Here is a 23,592-nt window from a genome sequence, read left to right as displayed (position 1 = left end):
CCCATTTATTGGTTCTTGATTTTACTTCTTTTCCTTTAGAAGTATTATTGAGGAAGTCAGTTCCTAGGCTGACATGATGACGATTTGGGCCTATAGTTTTTCTAGTAGACTCAGGATCTGTGGTCTAATGCCTAGATGCTTGATCCACTTTGAGTTGACTTTTGTGGGGAATAAGAAATAGGAGTTAAATTTCATTTTGCTACATATGGATTTCCAGTTTTTCCAGCACCATTTATTAAGAGGCTATCTTTTCTCCAATATATGTTTATGGCTCCTTTGTCTACTATGAGATAACTGTGCATATGTGGGTTTGTCTCTGTGTCCTCTCTTCTGTACTATTGGTCTTCATGTCTATTTTGCACCAATACTATTTTGTTGTTGTTACTAAAGCTCTGTATTATAATTTAAGATCTGGTATTGTGATGCCACCTGCTTCACTTTTCTCACTAAGGATTGCTTTGGGTATTCTGGGTCCCTTATTTTTCCAAATGAATTTCATGACTGCTTTTGCTCTTTCTATGAAGAATGTCATTGAAATTTTAATGAGAATTGCATTAAATCTGTTTAGTGTTTTTTGTAGTATGTCCATTTTGACAATATTAATTCTTCCTATCCAAGTTCATGGAAGATCCTTTCATCTTCTAAGGTCTTCTTCACTTTCTTTCTTTAATATTCTATAGTTTTCATTGTAGAAGTCTTTCACCTCTTTTGTTAGATTGATTCCTAAGTATTTTGGTTTTGAGGCTATTGTGAATGAGATGGTTTTCCTAATTTCTTTTTCAGTTGATTCATTGAAATTGATTTATGGGTGTTAATTTTAGATCCTGTACTTTGCTGAATGCATTTGTGAGTTCTAGAAGCTTTCTGGTGGATTTTTTTTTTGTATCTTCTAAATACAAAATCATGTCATTGACAAATAGTGATAGTTTGAGTTCTTCTTTTCCTATTTATACCCCTTTAATCTTTCTTCTAATTGCTCTGGCTAGAGTTTCTAGGCCCATGTTGAATAGAAGTGGTGAATGAAGGAATCTCTGTCTTGTTTCAGTTTTTAGAGGAAATGCTTTAATTTTTCTCCATTTTTCTCCATTTGTTGGCCTAGGGTTTAGCATACATAGCTTTTACAGTATTGAAGTATGAACATTGTAAAAAGTATCCCGAGTTTTTCTAGTGTTTTGAACATGAATGTATGTATTTTATCAATTTTTTCTGCATCTATTGAAATAATCATGTGACTCTTGTCATTAAGTCTACTGGTGTAATGAATTGTTTATCAAATAATTTCTGTATGTTGAACCAAACTTACATCCCAGGGATGAACCTTACTTATGGTGTATTATCTTCTTAAAATTTTTTTTGTATGTGATTTGCCAGTATTTCATTAAGAATTTTTGCTTCCATGTCCATCAGGGATATTGGTCTAAAGTTTTCTTTCCTTCATGTATCTTTGTCATTTTGTATCAGGGTGACACTAGCTTCATAGATTGAGTTTGGAAGAGTTTCCTCTTTTTCTATGTCATGGAATAATTGAGGAGATTTGGTGTTAGTTCTTCTTTGAAAGTCTGATACAATGCACTGAGAATCCATTGGGTTCTGTGCTTTTCTTTTTGGTAGGCTTTTGATGGCATCTTCAATTTCATTTCTCGAGAATTATCTGTTTATATTTTTAATGTCCTCCTCATTCAATTTTGGTAGATCATGTATCTCCTGAAATTTGTCCATGTCTTCATGATTTTCTATTTTATTAGTGTGTACATTTTCAAAATAGTTTCTGATTATCATCTGTATTTCAGCAGTGTTCATTGTGATATTTTATTTTTCATCATGAATTTTAGTAATTTGAGTTTTCTCTCTCTCTCTCTTCATTAGCTCAGCTAAGGGTTTATCCATTTTATCTATTTTTTCAAAGAAACAAAATTTTTTAATCAATTTTTTGGTTTTTTTTATTTCAATTTTATTGATCAGCTCTGGTTTTAATTATTTCCTGTCTTCTAATGCTTTTGGTGTTGATTTGTTCTTCTTTTTCTAGGACTTTGAGAGGTTGACTTTCTATTCTTTTAATGAAAGAGTTCAATACAATGAACTTGTCTATTAGACTGTCTTCATAATGTCTCAGAGATTTTGATATGTTGTACTGTTATTCTCATCTACCTCTAAGTATTTTTTAAATTTCCTTCCTGATTTCTTCTGGTCTCTGTTGGTCATTCAATAGTGTATTATTTAGAGTGTTAGAGTATTAGGTGTTAGAGTATTTTCTATTTTTTATTTTATCATAGATTAATAATTTCATTCCATTATAATCTGATAGAATGCAAGGTATTATCTCCATTTTTTGGTATTTGTTAAGAGTTGCTCTATGGACTAATGTATAAACTATTTTAAAGAAGGATCCATGTGTTGCTGAGAAGAAGTGAGTTCAGTCATTAATGGATTAAATATTCTGTGTACGTATGTTAAGTCTAAATTATTAATTGTAATTTTTAGTTTTGTAGTTTCTTTATTTAGAAGAGAGGTGTGTTACAGTCACCAAGAATCATTGTATTTTCAATCTATTTGATTCTTGAAATAGAGAAGGGTTTGTCTTATGTATGTAAATTCTCCATTGTTTGGGGCAGAAAGTTTTATGATTGCTATGACTTGTTGGTGTATAATTCTCTTAAGAAGTATTAAATGTTCTTCTTTGTCCCTTCTGGTTAATTTTTGCTTGAAGGCCACTTTATCTGATGTGTGGACAGAAACCACTTGTTTACAAGATTCATATGAATGACATGTTTTTTATACCCACCCTTTTACTTTAAGTCCATGGATGTCTTTGCCTATGAAGTGAGTATCTTGGAGATACCATATAGTTGGGTCTTGTTTTTTAATCCAATCTGCCAGTTTATTCCTTTTGATTGAAGAGAATAGACCATTGATATTCAATATTATTATTGAGAAATTATTTTTCCCTGTCATTTTGATTTATTTCTGATTTTTAATTTAAGATAGTTTCTCCTTTAATTGACTTTACATTAGTGTGATTCCTCTCTTTACTTGTTTTCATTTTTGCTTCATGAAATATTTTCCTGAAAATGTTGCAGTTGTGAATTCTTTTAATTTTTTGTTCATGATGAAAGGTTTTTATTTCATCTTCAATTCTTAAGAATAATTTGGCTGTGGTATAGTATTCTTGGTTAGCATCCAATTTCTTTCAAAGCTTGGTATATATTATTCCAAGACCTCCTAGCTTTGAGGGTCTGAGCTGAGAGATCAGCTGATTGGTTTCCCTCTGCATGTTATCTGTCACTTTTCTCTGGCAGGCTTTAAAATTCTATCCTTATTCTGTATGTTAGTCATTTTCATAATAATGGTCCTCAATGTGGATCTGTTATAATTTTGAATACTTGGGGTCCTGTAGGCCTGTATTTGGCTTTCCACTTCATTCTTTAGATTTGGGAAATTTTCTGATGCTATTTCATTAATTTGCATTCCTTTCATTTGTGTCTCTGAACCTTCTTCTATCCCAATAAATCTTAAATTTGTTCTTGTCAGGTTATCCCATATTTCTTAGAAGTTCTATTCATGGTATCTTAACATCTTTTCTCCATGGTCAACTTTATTTTCAAGATTATATATTTTTATCTTCATTGCTGGGAACAGTATCTTCAAAATCATCTAGTCATTTAGTGATGCTTTCCATTGAACTTTTAATTTGGATTATTGATTGCTTCATTTTGAGGATTTCTGCTTGCTTTTTTTTTCAGAATCTCTGTCTTTATTGAAGTGATCTTTCACTTACTGTATTTTCTCTCTGATTTCACTTCTTACATCATCCTTTCTTCCACCATGGTGTTGATAGGTTCTATTATTGGAGTATCTTGGTCTGTTTGAGGCAATTTGTTTGCTTGGTTTTTCAAGTTGTTTGTGTGTCTACCCATCTAACAGTATGGATCTGAGGCAGTAGAATTTCAACTCTTTGGACTAATAGTGTTCCTGAAGGTTTTCAGTTCCTTACCATTTACTGGGAGACAATTATTGACAACCAATGCAAACAGTATTCAGCATTAAACCAAATAGTTCCTTTTATGACATCTACAATGATAATTGTCACAATAAACAGATATGATATAATCAGTTATTGCCTTCAATAATAACAATAAGTTTGCAAATTTTTTTACAGTTTCAAATGGTGAACAGGGGGAGGATAAAAGTGATAAAGGATGTGACGATTATGAGGGAGGGAGAGAGAAGATCAAAGTAAAAAATTAAAGGAAAAGTGAAAGATAGAAAATAGATATTGCCTGTTAGGAGATTAAAAGAGAAAGAGAATCAAGGGAAATAGGTGAAAGAAAAATATATGTAAAGTAAAAATGTTAAAATTTTTAAAATAAAAAATAAAAAACAACATTGAAATGTCCTAATCAAACAATCTAGTACTCAAAAAACTGACTCATAAAAAATAACTGATTTCAAATATGTTAAAAATGAGAAAAAATACAAATATGAATATGTGTAAATGAACATGAACCATTAAGGCTACAATTAAACAGAGAAAAGAAAAAATATTGATGAAAGGTGAAAGAATTGTTTCCACTGGAGTTAAAAAGATTCTCAGTTTCCCATCTCAGTAGTTTTAGGTGGGCTCATCTGGAGTGTGTTCTTTCTCTACCCTTAGGGTGGGATTGCTAGAGTGGAAGATGTAATCCTGTAGGTGGAACTACTGGAGCAGGTGGTTAGGCTTAGGTAGCCTCCAGGTTCTTCACCAAATGCCAACTGGTCTGGAGATTTTAAATCAGTCCACGTCTAGGATCCAGCAATTGTCCATCCACCCTGAAAGACTGCACCCCAGGGATCTCCCCAGGGTTCCACTTGTGCAATGGAGGAGCCAATTCTTAGTCCACTAGTCACTTGCAAACCTCACATTTCCTGGTCTTGGATTCAGTCTCCAAACTCAATGTCGCCTGTCCCCACTCTTCAGAACTCCTGACCAGGCACATCTCTCCCAATCAGTCCTGCAAGTTGAGGAGAGAGCAGGGTAGGTTTCCATAACCAACATTTCCCTGTGTAAACCTCTCTCCACATTTGATTTTCTCCTGGTCATTTAGGCATACTCTATGTCAGGCAGGCCTATATTTGGGGCCAAACTTGGGTTTGTCAGGAATTAGTTTCCCCAACTGCTGGTTCCCATACTACAGCTGCAAAATGGTTCCTTCCTCTGGCCTCCACACACAGCCAGGAGAGATTTGGCTTTCTTCACACACAATAATATCGTGCAGCACACCTTTCAGTTTAGTCCGTCAGTGTATTTGATATATAAACTCTGCATACCCAAACATGCCTCAGGCCTCCTAAAAATGTCGGTTCCTTTAATTGCCTTAGCCTCTCCTTTGCTGAAGGAAGGATTGCTCTGCCTTTTTCTCAGGCAGTGGCAAGAGCAATGGCTGTGGCACATGGGATTTCTTCCTTATTTTGTTATATCCAACCTTCTGAGTCCGCAGTGTGCTTTGAATGTCCAGTATTAAATTTCATTAGTGTTCCCCACCTTTTTTTTTGTTGTTGTTCACCCAACTTGTTGAGAAGCTGTTTATCTACTTTCTTGGTTTCATGCCATGAAGCCACCAGGAAAGCGAACTTCTCTGTTTTGTCTATTTTGCTATCTTGAAACTTCTGGTATGAGTGTCTTCATGAGTACGGCCATAGCACCGTTTATGGTAAAACTCTACGAGGCACCATATATTTTTTCCAGCTTCAAGAACAGTGGAAGTACGGCTATAAAATGGGGAAGCAGTGTGAATAATCACTCTTTCTCTACATAGATCTTATATAATGGATTTTGATTCTTGAAAGCCTATTTTAATTAATGTTATGCCACATTAAATATTTTAACTATGGAAGGATAGTCCTTAGGGTCCCATTTAGTTCATGCAATTTGTAGAGGCTAAAGATTTAACTTAATTTTAACTAACCACTCATTGGGTTAAATCAGTCATACCACAGTGTGCTAATTTCGAGCAATGGTGCCATGACTACAGGGAGTTTAAGTAAGGGAATAATTTTAAAATGGGAAATACATCTTAATCCCCTATTTTATGTTTCATAACTCTTCTAAGAGTACAGAGGTACTTTATCTAAACTTAGCAGGAGCTGCAGGTCTAACTGTATTGTAGACCACAGTACTCTTGAAGACCATGAAAGTTTTGCCAATGGGTGCATTTCAACAGATAATGAAAGGCTTTCTTTCTTCCTTGCTTCCTTCCTTCCTCCTTCTCTTCCTCCTCCTCTTTCCTCTTCCTCTTTCCTTCTCTTTCCTCCTCCTCTTTCCTCCTCTCCTCCTCCTCCTCTCTTCCTCCTCCTCTTTCCTCCTCCTCTTTCCTCTCCTCCTCTTCCTCCTCCTCTTTCCTCTCCTCCTCTTCCTCCTCCTCCTCTTCCTCCTCCTCTTTCCTCCTCCTCTTTCCTCCTCTCCTCCTCCTCCTCTTTCCTCCTCCTCTTTCCTCCTCCTCTCCTCCTCCTCCTCCACCTCCTCCTCCTCCTCTTCTTTTTCTTCTTCTTCTTATTCTTCAAAAATTCTTTTAGTAAATGTTGGATTTCCATACTTCCAACTGGGTTAAATTGGTGGTTGATGGATTATTTAGGAGGTTCACATGTTCTCTCTACTCTGCTGATATTTATAATTTTCTTCCTCAGCAGGGACTCAAATAAGAACCATCAGCATTAGGGACCGTTCCCATGGCAGTGGTTGAATTAATCTATGGCTGTGCCACAGGTGTGCTATGGGTATTTGCCCTATAACCTTGAGGATAAGTTTTTTTGGTGACAGAGCTATGGGCACCAGCAGCAGAGGCATTTTGTAAGGTCATAATGATCCATCTACATTTAGGGATATGACCTCAGCCTGTCATGTAGTAACTACTCCTCCATATGGGCTATTGCCCAATGGGTTACACAGGATACAAGTAATTCTTCTTTGTGCTCCCTAGAGCAGGACTAAAATCTGGATGCATATAGTCAATGACTCAGAACGAAAGTCATTCCCTGAGCATAGAATCAGACATAGCTTATGTTGGAATCAAGACATGATTTAATCTGAGACACAAAGTGGTTCTGGGATGAAACACATGAGCCAGGGTTGCTTTGACAAGGGCCTTAATACCATGCACTTGACCCTAAATTCCAGTTGTAACTCTTAAGTCTGTTGAATCTATAACAAAGGCTTAGTAAGACTCAGTCAATGATGCACAAAATGGCTCAGCCCAAAGTTAAAGCTTGTCAGCAGATCCAGGTCACACACACCAAATCAAAAGAAAAGAGATTTCTGGTGGTGGTAACTGTGGTGTAAATATCCTGCCTACAGAATCAATTGCTGTGCCTACTCCAAATCCTATGATGGCTCCAAGCTAGTCTCCCATATGTTCAGAGCCATTTTTGAACCATTTAATATACACCTTATGATCTTCTTTAAGCCTCCTATGTGAGTAATAAACATTTTAATCTGTCTTTATGTGTGTGACATTAACAGACTTGACATTTAAACTAAATTTTGGATGGGGTTCATCCTATTTCAGCATAATAGCTACAACAGCTAGTAGAGGCTGGGCCTGAGATTGTGCGCTTCAAACAAGCTCCCATGTAAGGGCAGTGTGATTACATAGACCACATTATGTAGGAAGATTCCAGAGATTTTTATTGTTTGAGGGCTTAAGATACTGATAGATTTTAGCATTTTAAAAAGTAAACAGACATTACATAATTTTTAGGATAACCACAAACACATAATAGTCAAATTCATTAAATGAAAAATGAAGTTAAGGAGTAAAAGAAGCATATAAAAATCTAGATAAATAGAAACATAAAGATACAAATATATGCAAATAGAATAACCCATAATACATCACTGATTATCACAGTATACATAAGTGGACTAACCTTGACAAGTAAAAATAAAAGTAGTTTATGTTAGTTTTGAAGACTTAGAAATATAAGTTTGAAAGCCAAGATTAGAAAAAGAGCCCATATCAGAAAAAAATTCACCCTTTTACTTTTTGTGACTGGCTTATTTCGTTTAGCATGATAATCTCTATTTTCATACATTTACCAGCAAATGCTATAATGTCATTCTTTGTTATGGCTGAGTAATACTCCATTGTGTGTGTGTGTGTGTGTGTGTGTGTGTGTGTGTGTGTATGTGTGTACCACATTTTTTTTATCCATTCATCTGTTAACTTAGGTTGACTCCACAGCTTAGCTATTATGAGTTGTGCTGCTATAAACATTGATGTGGAGTCATTACTGTAGTAGGCTGATTTAAAGTCTTTTGAATATATATTGAAGATAAGATAGTTGGGTGATATGGTGGTTCCATTTCTAGTTTTACAAGGAATCTCCTTAGTACTTTCCATAAAGGGGGGCAGTATTAAAAAATAGAAGAAAGATCAGCAGTGCAGACAAAGTGGATTGAAGGAGAGGGAGAACCGATGGGATAAGAAAAAAAAATGGAATGAGTGTGTCCTAACTTTCCTATGTACATATACAAATATACCACGGTGAATATCATCATCATGTGCACTAGTTTAAAAAAAAGACTATAAGTAAATAGCAGAAAGATCAGTAGAGTGCAGGGATAGGAACAAGGAGAGGGAAGAGGAGAGGGAAAGGGAAGTACTGGGGACTGAATTACAGCAAATTATATTTCACATTATGATAATTTTGTCAAAATGAATTGTAATGTTATGCACAACTAAAAAGAACCAATAAGAAAAATAATAGCTCAGGAAAATACTAACCCCAGGTAGAAAAAAATGTTAGAATAGCTATGTTAATATTAGAAAGTAGCATTTATTACTGGATAGATGCTCTAAAGACAAGTAGCCATCTAAAAAAAACAAACCTAGGGATCCATTAGGTTAATTAGTTTGGGGAATGCAAAATGCCTTCCATTTACCAGAAAAACATTGCAATTATTATAGCTTTCCTAGCATGTTTATTTCTTAGAATTTAAATTATCTTTACATTTAATCAAAGACAATTAAATGTACCTTAGTCAATTAAGAAGAAAAAGAACAGTGCATTTATGATAAAAATTATTTTGCATTGTGAAGTTCAAAATATTACTGATAATATATTTACCAGGGTTTTATAGCAATTCCAAACTTGTATCTATCAAATAAAATAACCCTGAGTATTGTTGATGAGACCTTATAAGAACTCTGACACACATATTAGTGGCAATATAAATTGGCTCAATTCACTTCATATTTTTAAAAGTGTCATATGAGTCATTATTTATCTCCTAGTTATATACTCTAAAGAAAATATCGTATATGCATATTCATAATAACATTGTTTGTAAAAACAAAAATTAGAAACATCTCAACTGTTCATCAATAAGAAAATAGATAAATTGGTATACTGTTGGTATATTTATGCATGGAATCTTATGTTGCAGAAAAATATCAATGAATTCCAGTTACATTCAACATGGCTGTATCTAAGAAAATATTACTTAAGGAAAAATTCAAGTCATTGAATATTATATGAAGTATAATTCTACTATTATATATTTCATAAATGAGCAAAAGTAAGCACAGTGTTTAGAAATATGGACATATTGGAAAAATTATAAATTTAAAAGGCACAGGGAACAATGTCTATATATGAGTATATCAGTTACTTGTGATACCAGGAGGAATGAAGAGGAGAACAATACTTATATAGATGCTAATGTATGGATTATTCTATAAACATTAGTTTGTACAGTGAATTAATGCTATAATTTGAATGTGAGATGTCCCTCAAAGTCCCATTAGTTAAAAGTTGTGTCCCCAGCTTGGTGTTATTGGGAGACAGAAGAAATTTTTAGAGGTTGGGGCTAATTAAAGTGGAAGTCCTTCTGGTCATTTTGGGTGTGCCCTTGAAGGGGATTTTGGGATCGTAATCTCTTCTCTTTCCCTTTTTTTTTGTTTCTAGCCATAAGGTGAATAAATTTGCTCTACTATATACTCCCCACCATGATGTGTCAACTCACGACAGGTCCAAAAACCATGGAAATAAAACCATGGATGGAAACCTTTGAAATTGTAAGCCAAAATAAACTGTTAATCTTTATAATTTGATTGTATCAGTTATTTTGTTACAGTGATGGAGAGCCAACAATTACTTTTGTTAATTAAAATAATTCCTTTCATGTTTATGTTTAACATGGATGTGTTCTCTGTAGTCTGTTGCATGAATTAGATGTTACATTTTTGAACTTTTTAACTTAAAAATATATTGGGATTTATCCCATGCCAAATGTATAGCAAACAGAAATTAAAAAAATATAGCTTTTGCTATTGTTATAAGTAAAGGAAGATATTTGGAGAATTACATCTGGTAATCATATACATTTGCAGGAAATTAGCTTTTAGTAACCAGAGGAGTCCAGAGAAACTGAGCATGTTGGGAGTCTGTTGGGATTGTAGGAAGAATGATAAAGAGAGATCAGGGGGTATTGGTTATAGGACACTGGAAAGGAAAAACTGAGAGGTCCTGATTGTGAAGAATTTAGCCTTTTCTCACCATGAGCAGCAATGCTCCCAGAAAATGTTCATACAACTTTGGGAAATGCTATGTACTGCACTTATTATTGACTCTGCACTCATTTCTCAATTTACAACATATGATACACTTTAAAAGCTGTGGACATTAACATTTGTGAGAGATCACACCAGTTAGCAACAAAAAATGAAAAACCATTTAGTTTTATTTAAGTAAACATTACCTAGTTTCATTATGAGGTTCTTTCCTTCTATGTAATAATTAACATCTTATGAAACTGATTTTTCATTAGTACTTGTATCATTTTTAAAAAATTTAAATTATTTAACGGATACATAAAATCATACATATTTATGAGTACTACATGGTGTTTTGATACATGCATATGTCATGTAATGTTTAAATCACATTGAACATTTCTATTTCCTCAGTTATTTATCACTACAAAACTTCAAAATCTTTTTTCCAGGTTTTTTAAATGTACAGTAGGATGTCATCATCTATAGTCACAGAGGGGACAATAGCACACCAGAATTTCTTCCTCTTAGCTAACTATAACCCAGTACCCATTGAGCAACCTCTTCCCACTTAAAGGCCAGTAGAAATGTAAAATCATGTGTCCAAGAATCTGAAAGGAGGTGAAACAATGTGGTTTTACATGGAAAAAAATGTGAAGAATTTAAAATTCGAAAGTTAAATCAAGCTTTGTCATTTTTGCTGTACATTGGATCACATATTAAAATTTCTTTTTTTTTTTTTTTGGCTGGGGATGTAGCTCAGGGATAAGAGAGTACCTGTCTGGTATGTACCAGGCCCTGGGCTCCATACCCATTGCCACAAAAACAAAACCAAACAAAACCCTCCAATACTTATCTTTGTGGTAGACTCACTCTGTACTTCTGAGGATGTGTTCATGGAAATAGTTGGAGTGTGTGTGTGTGTGTGTGTGTGTGTGTGTGTGTGTGATAGTGTGTATGTGTAGCATTGCTGTTTCTTCCTTGTGAATTGATATTCAGTGTGTAGCCTGCTCATAACCCTTCTCAGTCTGAATTTGGGAGTTTAAATTGTTAAAGGGTTTGGTGACCTGGAACAAGCAGTTCAGCTGGCCAAGGTTTTGGAGGAATAACTGAAGAGAAACCATAAAAAGATTTGTACTGTCTGAGCTGTGTAGTAAATGGAACATTTTAAGCCTCTAATTTAAGCCCCTTGTGATTTTGGCACATAATATTCCACTAAAAACCAATGGAGACTTCTACTAACCTATTTCAGAGTCTTTAGTTTTCCTGTGTTGTTTGTATGACGTAAGGTTGGAAGAGTAATGGCTTCAAGCCAAACAAGCTGGTGATTTTTAAAACAGAAATTGCCTAAAATATTTTTTTCAATGCCCTGGGTCATGGTGTTCTACTGAGTGAGTTCCGGCATGCTACAGGCAAGTTCCAGATTGTTTTCTTTCCTTTTTTTAGACCTAGATTTTAGCAGAAACTCTTCACAATCTGTAAACATACAGCCTATGTTTAAAACAATGCTAAAGCTAAAGATTGCTTATCCTAAGGAACTTGGGGATTTGAGTAAGGTACATAACATGTATCAACAGAGGATTAAATGATGTGAATGAATGAGCCTAAATAATATTATCTGGTGTCTTTAAAAGTGTTTTTTTTTTTTTTTTTTTTTTTTTTTTTGCCCAAATTGCTTTAAGGACTTTATGGATATGCTGGTAGGAGAATTTCATTCCCAGACTAAATTCTGTAATGGTACATTGATTATCTGGTTCACCTATGCTGAGCACCAGAAGTGTTATTGCAACGAATAGGTAGTGAGCATTTAGTTCAGCAAACAATACATACCAGTATTGGGGGAAATTTTTAAATTTTATTAAAAAGGCAATAAAATAAAAAGATATTGTTTGACACTAATGAGACCTTTACCAGACAAAAGGCAAATGCTATATAACAAACTGTCCCAATGTTCATTTCAAGTTCCTTTATATCACCATGAGTCTAGTTATTCCTAATGGAAGTGATTGCATTTGCTTAAACATTAAGATAGAAAAATACACTCATTAAGATACAAATAGGGACTGGGGCCATAGCTCAGCGGTAGAATGCCTGCCTCGCATATGTGAGGTCCTGAGTTCCATCCACAGCACTGCATAAAAATAAATAAATAAATAAAGATATTGTGTCCATCTACAACTAAAAAAATATTTTTTAAAAGATACAAATATACTCTGCTATATATATATATATTTGCTCTTGTTTTCCAGTTCTGCCAGCCTGTTGCTGTCTTCCTCAAGCTACTCTCTGCCCCAGGCTTCTTGGGCATCTTCCCACTGTCTTATTAGAGCCTTCCATCACAGGGAGTTTTATGGAGGCCCAGATTGACTGCATATGTTAGGATGGTCATATTTTGTTATTAAACTTGTTTGCCCCAAACTCTTATTCTTAGCTTCTGTTTTTCCTCAAAGTTCATTTTAGCAACTTTAGTCATTTGACTAACAAGAAAACTTGTTTTAATCAGCTTGCTCTGTATACGTATCTGGCATTGATTACTCAGAAATAGACTTTTTCTTCTAGTTCTCCACAGCACTCTCTAACACTAATGCTGACTGTTTTCCACGTGGTCAGCCTTCTTTATTCTGTATTCTACCTGAGAAGTTGTTTTCTTGTGGAAAAAATCGCTTTGCTATTGAATTTTGAGCTGAAAATAGCTTGTCAGTAATTTGGGAATCTAGGATTCAAGATGGATTACGCACACTAGGAAGCACCCACTGTGCTTGGGATGGATTCACTTCAGTAGGAAAATTCAATGTTGATAAAAAGTCCTAGACTGGTCCAATAATGAATGAGTCCTAGTTCAAATACATGTGATTCTGAGAAAATCATAGAACATTCCTGAATCTCAGTTCCTCCTCTCCTTTTTGTCTCCCTTCAAGGATTATCATGAAGATCCAAGGAGACTTGTGTGTGTACCACTGTAAATATAGAATATTATAAATAGTAGTAGTGATGGACCTCAGAAATATTCAAGTGATGAGAAATCAAATTTACAAGAATACATAAGAAGTTAGGATTATTTATTCTGGAGGATTAATCCTTCTCGCTTGTTACCTGAATCCCATTTAGAATTCCATTCAATCTTGTTTTCTTTTCATACTCCTCCATTTATTTTCCCTGAGCTCCAGACTCATAATTTTCAGAAGATAGTTGAATATTTCCATCTGTAAATCTCAAAATTAATATTTGCTAGATTAAGTTCATAGTCCTTCTCCCACATCACCTCCCCCTGATATAGTGTCCCTCTCCATTGAATAGAATTATCATTACCCAATTTCACAGTTAAAACCTTGACAATCTACATGCACCTCTTCCAGGAAGAGGGTCCCTATTTTAGGGAACTTATTCTAGTCAATGCTTAATGGCTTAATTTAATCTTGTCTCTGCCACTTACTAGTCAGAATACCCCCCCAAATTCATCTAACCCTTTCTGTGCTTCAGTTTTCTTGTCTATAAAGTTGATATTGAATGTACTACTCCACAGGTTCTAGTGAGATTGAACCCCCACCACCACACACTTGTAGAACATGTGTGTACTGGGTGTTATAACTGTTATCTATTATTATTGTTGTTATTATTAAAGGACATCTTTTTGAACCTTATCTGAAAACAATTACTTTAAAATCCTTAAACAATGACTATACACATCTTAAAAAATAACTCCACAACTTGCCTTTTTATGCTGTTACAGGTTAATAATGTACATGAGCAATAAATTCTTCTTTATTAATATTTACAACCTCCTAGAATGACCCCACTGGCATCTGCAATAATTTGTTGCAGATTAGAAGTTGCATACCTTTCTCTCAAAGCAACAAAATTGGCATGAAGGAAGGAGTCTGAAGTTTGTTTCAACTCCCATTGCTTTGGTAGGATACACAACTGTAACGGAGAAATTGACACAGTGGTCTTAGCTGGTGAGCTTGTTAAAATGCAGATTCTGGTTGTTTTTTTATTTGTTTAATTTATTTTTTAAATTTGTTCTAATCAGTTATACATGACAGTAGAACGCACTTTGACACATCATACATAAATGGAGTATAATTTCTCATTCTTCTGTCTGTACTTGATGTAGAGTTACATGGGTCGTGTAGTCCTATATGTACATAGCGTAATAGTGCCTGATTAGTTCTACTATTCTTCCTATCCCCATAGCCCCGCCCTCCCTTCACTCTCCTCTCCCTAATCCAAAGTAACACTACTCTCTATTCTTCCCTAAGCCCTCCCCCATTCCTTATTTCGAATTAGCATCCACATATCAGAGAAAACACACAGCCTTTGGTTTTGGAGGATTGGCTTATTTTGCTTAGCATGATATTCTCCAGCTCCATCCATTTACTGGCAAAAACCATAATTTCATTCTTCTTTAAGGTTGAATAATATTTATATATATACACATCACATTTTCTTTATCCATTTTTCTGTTGAAGGGCATCTAAGTTGGTCTCATGGTTTGGTTACTGTGAATTGAGTTGCTATAAACATTGATGTGGCTGTTTCACACAGTATGCCGATTTTAAGTCCTTTGCATTATAATGATGAATGGGATAGCTGGGTCAAATGGTGGTTTCATTCCAAGTTTTCTGGGAAATCTCCATACTACTTTCCATATGGTTATACAAATTTTCAGTATTTTGAGTTCTTTATATATCCTGGAGATTAATGATCTATCTGAGGTGCATGTGGTAAAGATTTCTCCCATTCTGTAGCTTCCCTCTTCATGTTATTGATTGTTTCCTTTGCTGAGAACAAGCTTTTTAGTTTGAATCCATCCCATTTATTGTTTCTTGATTTTATTTCTTGTGCTTTAGAAGTCTTGTTATGGAAATCAGGTCTTAGGCAGACATGATGAAAATTTGGGCCCACTTTGTTTAAAAAAATGCAGATTTCTGGACTGCATTTGAGAACTATTTAAAATGTTTAATTCATTTGTTCATAAAATCTGTGTGATCCTTATTCTAGAAAGTATTTGTTTTCTTCTCAGGTATTACATTTAGAGTAAATGCCCAAATTTTAAAAGTGATCCTCAATGCTACATTCCATCTCCTGCTTCATTATCACTATGACATTTATTTCTTATCATGCTAGAATGTTGTTTTTGTGGTTTCTTAACCAGGCTGTGTTAACCAGTTTTCCTTTGCTGAGACAAAATGCCTAATAAAATCAATTTTAAAAGAGAAAATTTTGTGTTTGCTTCATGGTTTCAGAACTTTCAGACCATGGTCACTTGACCCTGTCATATTGACAAGACAGTTTATAATGTTGAAAGAAACTGTTCACTCATGGAAGCCATGAGAGAAAGAGAGAGGAGGAGGTGTCAGGATCTGAATATGCCCTTCAAGGCATACCCTCAATAACTAAATATTATTTAGTAAACAAAAATATCAAGATAAATTCACATATATGTAGCAGAACCATGAATTAGAATACTTGCTATTATCACTATCCTTCATCATAATGAAAAGCTGAAAAGCTGCTATAGTCTCATCAGGGCATGAAAAATGAGAGCAATAAGGTGGGGAGAGCATGGGAGCCAGAGTCGCATTGCCTGAGTTTGCTTTCCATCTACTGCTCATAGTATATTACTGGTCTTGGCAAAGTCACTTAACAGTTTGTATTCTTAATTTCTAAGTGCATAAAATGAAGCACCCTGCCAACAATTTCACTTAGATATTGTTAAGAAGAAATAAGGCAGATAAAGTATTTTATAGATTCAAAGACATTATAAAAATGCATCCTAGTAGTAGTTTGCTAATACCACTTAGAAAGGCTTAAGTGAGGGAATAATAGAAAAACTACAGTGTGCCCCAACCATCTAGTACATACAATTACATTCTCAAAAGTACCACATAGTAGCTAAGATGAAATGTTATTATCACTTGATTTGAAGAATGTTCTAATAAACACATAGAATTTGAATTTGATGTAGCTGACTGATATTTTAATTAATATATTTTCTCCCCCCCCCCGCAAATTCTCCAATTAATTTTACAGGTCAGTAAAAACAAGGATTAAAATTTGATTTTTTTTTTTTCCTGAGGATCTAACCCAGGGGTGCACTTTACCACTGAGGTACGTCTCCAGTTCTTTTTATTTTTACTTTTAGGGCCTTGCTAGGCCATAAAAGTCCCTGGGATTAAAGGCATGCACCATTGTGCCCTACTGATTTTTAAAATAATTTTTTAATTACAAAAGAATCTGGAAAACTTGCTAAAATTCTATTTATTTATTGTAACATGATTCCAAAGATATACTACACATTTATTTGAAAAAGTTTTACATTTTATTTTTCAAAAATTCCTCATCCCTAGATAGGTATTTTTAGCAGGACTTTGACTTCTTATTTATGGTATAATAGTCTCCTAATAAAATCTCTGTCTGTTATTTTGGAGACCTAGTGTTATCTTCAATATACTAAATTGGATTGTTTACAGCAGATTATAAATTTGAAGGGGAAAGGAACAGGTCAGAAGTGGTTTAGAACTATGGTAAGTATGTACCCAACACTCAAATTATAATAAATAATATTAATGACATTTTCAACTCACTAGCTGGCTAATTGATGCTCTTGATTCACCCATCTCACAATGAATAATGACTCTTTCTAAATAAGGCATAGTAAGCATAACCACAATGCTGAGTTTTGTAAAAACAAATACATTTAATATCAGGATATTCATTTTTAAAATTTCAGTTATCTGTTCTGTTTTTAGATCTCAAATGTTGAACTGCCAACTGATGTCATATTTTCATAGTATACCTACCAACATTCATTGTTTATCACCTTTTGTATGTATTTCTTCATTATTACAGCATTAATGATATAATTCAATGAGTGTTGGAGAAGTCCACCAAAAAACTTGATGGTATTTAATATCAAAATTTTGGATCTAATTAGGTATTTACTTGAACCATAAGAAAAATTAGTATAATTTCAGGCTTTGAAGAATCTATATTTGTGGTTTGAGCAGAAGTATCAGCTTTCCAGAACCCTGGAAATCTATAAAGGAATCAGTCAATCAAAAATCTTAAGCTTATCCTAGATTTTTAAATAAGCCTTAAAAAACACAAGAGTAGTTACTTTTAAAACTTCAGTTACAATAGTGGGAAGATAGAAATCAGTGAAAATGTGTACTGTGAACAAAGTTTTTTTTTTTCTTAGTGGATGAAAAGCTATGGATCACAGATCAAGAATAATCGTCTTTGTTTCTGGGGCATTGTGCTCCCCATACCATAATAATTAAGTTGATTAAGAATATAAATCTCTGGCTCCCTTTCACTCTCACCTTCTCTTTATATCCCAGTTGTTCCCTACAGTTTTATTTTCACCATCAAGTTATATGTTTAAGGAGGAATTAAAATTCCCTTACAATGAATTTGTCATCTATCAGAAAAAAAATCAAAATTATCTGATAGTATTATAGGTATCATGATTTTTGGTTCACTATAATTAAAATTCTGATTAAAATTACAGTTTCTTTATTACTTTAAGATATTTAGAAACCTATTAAGTATAGCAAATGGCAAATAATGGTGTGAGCGCCTCTCCTACGTTTGTAGTGGTCATTGATAATTGAGTACAGAACTCTTTCCTACTGGCCCATCTAAGAATCTTGTCGAGACTTACTTGCATTTAATATTCTTTCTTAGCAGGGAAGAAATCTAAAATGTCATCTTTCTCTATAATCTTTCAACATATACTATGAAGTAGAACTCCAATCAATGTTTTGGAACATTTCAAACCCAGTTAATTGCCCTCCATTTCTGATTCACTTGGTAGTAATGGTAGATACAGTTCTTGGTGTATGTGGTTACACTATTAGTGAAGCAGCATTGCAAGCCTATGATGATATGGTTAGCTGCCATAGATTGGATAATGCACTGCATCACTTGCTACCCATCTCCTATTAAGCAAGGTTGCATAATAAGCCAAACTAGTTTAATCTTTGCAATCCTACCTGTAGATGAGTCAAAGATGAAGAAGTTGGATTTCTGTCTACATCTGTCGGTGTGTCTCTATCATCTCAGTGAAACAAATCCTTCTGCATAGGACTATACTTCACATTTCAAGAAAGTTTTTCCTATTCCTATCTTCTATGTCCAGTCCCTTCTTCTATATCTACTGCCTATGAAAAATGAAAATCTTCCTCCTTTATTTCTAGGTTGTAGACAGAATAAAAAGGAATTATTATGTTATGTCAATAACAGTGCTCTTAAAGATATGTATAAAATGTCTCATGAACCAGGCAGTGCATCTAGTAAAAGATTTTTTATCAGGAATATGTAGTGGATAAACCTGGATACTCTGTGAATTAAGCAAATTAAGCAACAGATAGCTAAACAGAAATTTAATTAAAAAATAAAATTCACAAAAATTCAGACTTTTTTCCATATTTTTACTGGTGCATTATAGTTGTACAAAGGACTTTTTTTGTACAAGGCTTTTACATGCTAACTTTTTTTTGTTTATTTATTTATTTTTAAACGGACTCCTTAGTCATATCCTGATTTCTTATTAAAGAAAGATGTGTATTGCTAGGGTGTGAATAACCATATGAGAAAGAGAATGATACTTTATAAGGCTAATTCTAAAGTAGGTTGAGATACACTTTGAGAAAGACTATAGAGGAAAATAAAGTTTCACAATGGAAACAATGTATTCAATGCATCCCTCTTTTATTCTTGCTGCTTTAAATAGATATTATAACCTTGGTAAGGAGTTAAAAATCATATATCACAACACAGCCACTCCCTTCTTGTCTGGGAAGCTAAGTAGTTAGCTGTTCCCTGTCAGACTCAGGAGATGGCTGATTACAATGAAACAATTACTTATATTTATGGGACTCTTGCTGAGCTCTTTCTCTCTGTTAATCATCTTGAAACTTGGTTTGGTTTCTCCTGAGCCTCCAGGTAGAATTCAGGACCTCATAGCAATTCTCATGAAAGTGAACCTTTACAAAACACTGACCAAGAGAGAATGTAGTCAAGATTTCATGTGAAACTATAAGGAAAGTTTACAAGGCTTTTTGCATGTTGTTTATTTCTTTATTTTTTAAACTGACTCCATATTGTATACTGATTTCTTATCAAAGAAAGAGGCATATTAATAGGGTGTGGATAAATCTTTCATATGATTTTAATCTCACACTACAGAGAAAAGCATTAAATAGAATTCTTCATTTGATATTGTTGTTTCCTTCCAAAATTCCTTCTTTGACAACTAGTAAGTAGTGTTTCTCTCTATTTTTTCTCTTTGAATTTCATAGCTATGCTGTTGTTAAATAACCCAGCTCTGGCCTTTAATTTATAAACAATGCTTTGCAAAACAAAATTTATTGAGGAATTGGGGATCTTCCTCTGTATAAAGTGGTTCATCAGCCATCCAACAGTAACAGAGCCATTCCCCTGGGGATGCACATGATATTTCACATTCCACCCTTGCACATGCCCCCTTCAAGAAGTTTATCTAAGTGTCTGTCACTGTGCGATGCTCAGATTCCACAGGGGAAAGTAGGGAATTTAGAACCAAAGTCTTGGTTCTTAGTTCTGTAACAATGCTGTTTATTTACTCAAGACTTACCTGAACAACACTGAGGAAAAGAACAAATGTAGGAATGTACTTTATCTTACCATGATAAAAAAAATTGCTTTGTATCTTTTTTTTACCTCATTTGATTCTTGTTGCAAACTAAGCGGAAAGTCAGATCAAGTGTTGTTCACAGTTTCTGAATTGCAATGTCAAAGAAAGGGTCTTGCTCCAAGATGCATACCTGTTGTCTTGAGTGGGATTTGATTCCAGATATTCTGACTTTAAGCTAGTGTCCTTCATATTCTCTTGTGCCACTTTGTAGGTAGACAGAAGTAAATTGTGTCCTAGATTTTGTTTTAAAAATATAATGTCAGAAGTAAGTGTCCCCCCACTACAAGAGAGTAGAGAAATGGAAATGTCATTATTTTTACATTTAAAACTGAACTGGAAAAAATATTTCTGTAATAGTATAAGACCAACAATCAACAAGTACGCTGGATTAAATATCCTTCCTTATAATTAATCTCCATAATTTTTTGAAGGAAAATAGCACTTTTTATGTAGAGTGTTCGCCCATTCACTCCCAAGGTTTTATTTTATTTTTAACATATAATTACTTGGAATGGCAGTCACCCGTCCAAGGAGCTAAATCTGCCATGCGATTTTCTCAGTGGGCATTTAATATCCTCATCCAGGAAACCACAAGTTCAGTTTCTTTATTGCTACTAATGTGCCACTTAGCCTCTGAAATAAAGTCTGAAAATAAAGTCTGGAAAATATCTTAGCTTTATAAAGAGCAGCCAAACACATCATAGAGACACAAAGGCAAGAAAGTGAAAAGAGGACTTCAGGCTCTTCTACACAGATTTCGAGGAAAGAGAACAGGATTGATTCTCTCTTTTTTCACTCTAAATTTAGTGAAGCAGTCTTAATCTTAATGCCAGGATCACCTTTCCTATCATCTGCAATGGACTTTATCACCATCAATTCAAACAGACTATAGAAAATCTTGACTGGATGAATAGGAAACACATATGAAAGAGAAATGAGTAATATAATAATAATTAATCTTTGTAGGGGATTTTTAACCCAGAGTTCATCAGAGGATGCATAACACTCCAAAACTGACTCTTTAAAATGTGCTTCTTCTTTGCTCTGAAGAAGGATTTATTATTTTCAAAAAATCCTCTGAGAAACTCACAATTCAAAAAAACAAAAAAAACAAAAAAAAAACAAAAAACTGCTCAGTGTAGTGATTGTCTGAGACCTGGGTCAATGGATTCAAAGCTTTATTTCCCATTTGCAGATTCATGTTAACACCTTCCATCACCTAACCACATCCCTTCATAAAGTTGGCATAGAAATAACTCATGATAAACCCCATTTGACTATAGGCATGAGATATAATGTCCAGATTTTGAAACTTCTTTGCTCAGAGATTGTTCGATTTTTTTTTTCATTTTTCACCCTTTCTTTCCTTGGCATTAGCCGTGGAAAACATCTGGAGGTTTCTCCACTAAAGAGCTTTCTTCTAGCTCTAAACTATAATACATAATTTCATATATAAACTATAAAAATATAAAAATATAATTTTTATATACTATAAATATAATAAAAACTATAAAAATATAATTTCCCAGTGGAGCGCTCCAATTGATTTCACACAGACATTTCAGGTATAACATGTCTAAAATGAAACTCATCATTGTCTCCACTACATTATCTTGACCCCACACTTGGTTCCCACATCCTTGCCAACACTTGGCAGCACAAGGCACTCTAATTTTAGGCACTCTGTTGGGTATAAATCTTGTTCAGCATTTTTAAATTACTACTGACTTTGAGTTATTACTTGTTTGTATTTATATCTCCCATCTAGACTGTCATTTACCTGTAGTTAGGGACCACAGATTCTCATTTTTATTTCCACAGTTTCTGAAAAAGTGTGTGAAGCATGCTCAGAATCAATAAGCTTCCACTTAATAAATGAGAAAGGAGTGAACTCATCAGAATCCCAGAGATTGCTGAAAAAAGTTACCATGGTAAGCACAAATGTGTGTGTGTGTGTGTGTGTGTATGTGTGTGCATGTATATATATATATAATTCAAGTTTAGTCAAGGTTAAATATAAAGAATGAGCCCAATTTACTTTTTTTTTTTTAAATAGGTTTTTTAGTTGTCAATGGACTTTATTTATTTATATGTGGTGCTGAGAATCAAACCAAGTGCCAATTTACTTTTAAAAAGTTATAGGTGATGTTAGTTTTGACACCCCTTCATCTAAGTCTAAATAAATTCAATTTTCTTCTCAGTATGTGGTGCAGTGGAAAAAGGATGGATGTTTTTTTTGGAGTCAGGCATGTCTGTTTTTTCATCTTGGCTCTGTCCTGTACTAAATGTGTGACCTAAGAAAAGTAATTTAAACTCCTTGGGGAAAATAATACATGTAGACCTAATTTACAAATTGAATTTCAACAGGATAGTGTACTGCAAGTTACCTATTATTTATCTGATATGTGGTATACGAGGTAGTAAATAAACAGTAGCTATTATTATTTTCATGAGAAGAACTTCATAAAATTTCAAGGTACAAATAAAATTGGATGTTCATTTTATTCTACATGAATCACCTTAAAAGAAAAGTATGCTACATACTCCACAAGCTGTGCAGTGCATGCATTGCTTATTGTCATTTCAGGATGACTGACTTGCTGCTGCTGAACAGCTTTACTGTGTGTTAGTTTATGAATCTCAAGTTTCTGGCATGGAAAGAATCTGATGATTTTTTTTGTTGTTGTTGCTGTCAATATCATTTTCTAATTAAAAATCAAAAAAGGAAGAGAAACAGACAAGAGCCATCATCAACACTAGTGTTATTGCACTTGTCATTTAAGTCAAATTATCAAATTTTATATAATGTATTGAGTATCTGTTGAGTGCAGTACATTTAGCATTACAAGAAACCACTTCAAACTTAGCAACCTAAAACAACAAATCATTCATTCACATATCTGTATTTATGTGTTATCTAAACTTTGGCATTCTCTGTGGGGTTTGATTCCAATCTGCAGAATGTGCTTGGGTCTACTCTTGCATGTCTTTTATTCTCCTTGACCAGGGGGCTACCCATGACATTTTTTTTCTTATGGCAAACAGCAGAGGAACGTGACAGTAAACTCAACCCCAGAAGCACATTGATTTTTGGAGATTTATATAAGACTAGCAATGCTATAACTAATACTATAGGCTTAATGGAGGAGTTTATACTTGGAGTAGGCAAAATTTCAACAGATGGGTGAGAGCAAATTAATCTTAGTTGGGTACTTGTGCATGAGTCACTTTATACTAAGTACTGCATTTGTTCCCCACAACTACCCTGCCTGAAGTGGGTGCTGTTATTCTTGCTTTAGAAATGTAGTCACAGAGGCTCCAAAATATTAAATGATTTGCGGAGGTCAACATGCTAGTGTCAGGGCTGAGATCGGAAATAGGTCACCT

The sequence above is a fragment of the Callospermophilus lateralis genome, chromosome 2 (genome assembly GCF_048772815.1).
Source record: "Callospermophilus lateralis isolate mCalLat2 chromosome 2, mCalLat2.hap1, whole genome shotgun sequence".
In the NCBI taxonomy this organism is placed as follows: Eukaryota; Metazoa; Chordata; class Mammalia; order Rodentia; family Sciuridae; genus Callospermophilus; species Callospermophilus lateralis.
This window is presented reverse-complemented; position numbering follows the sequence as displayed.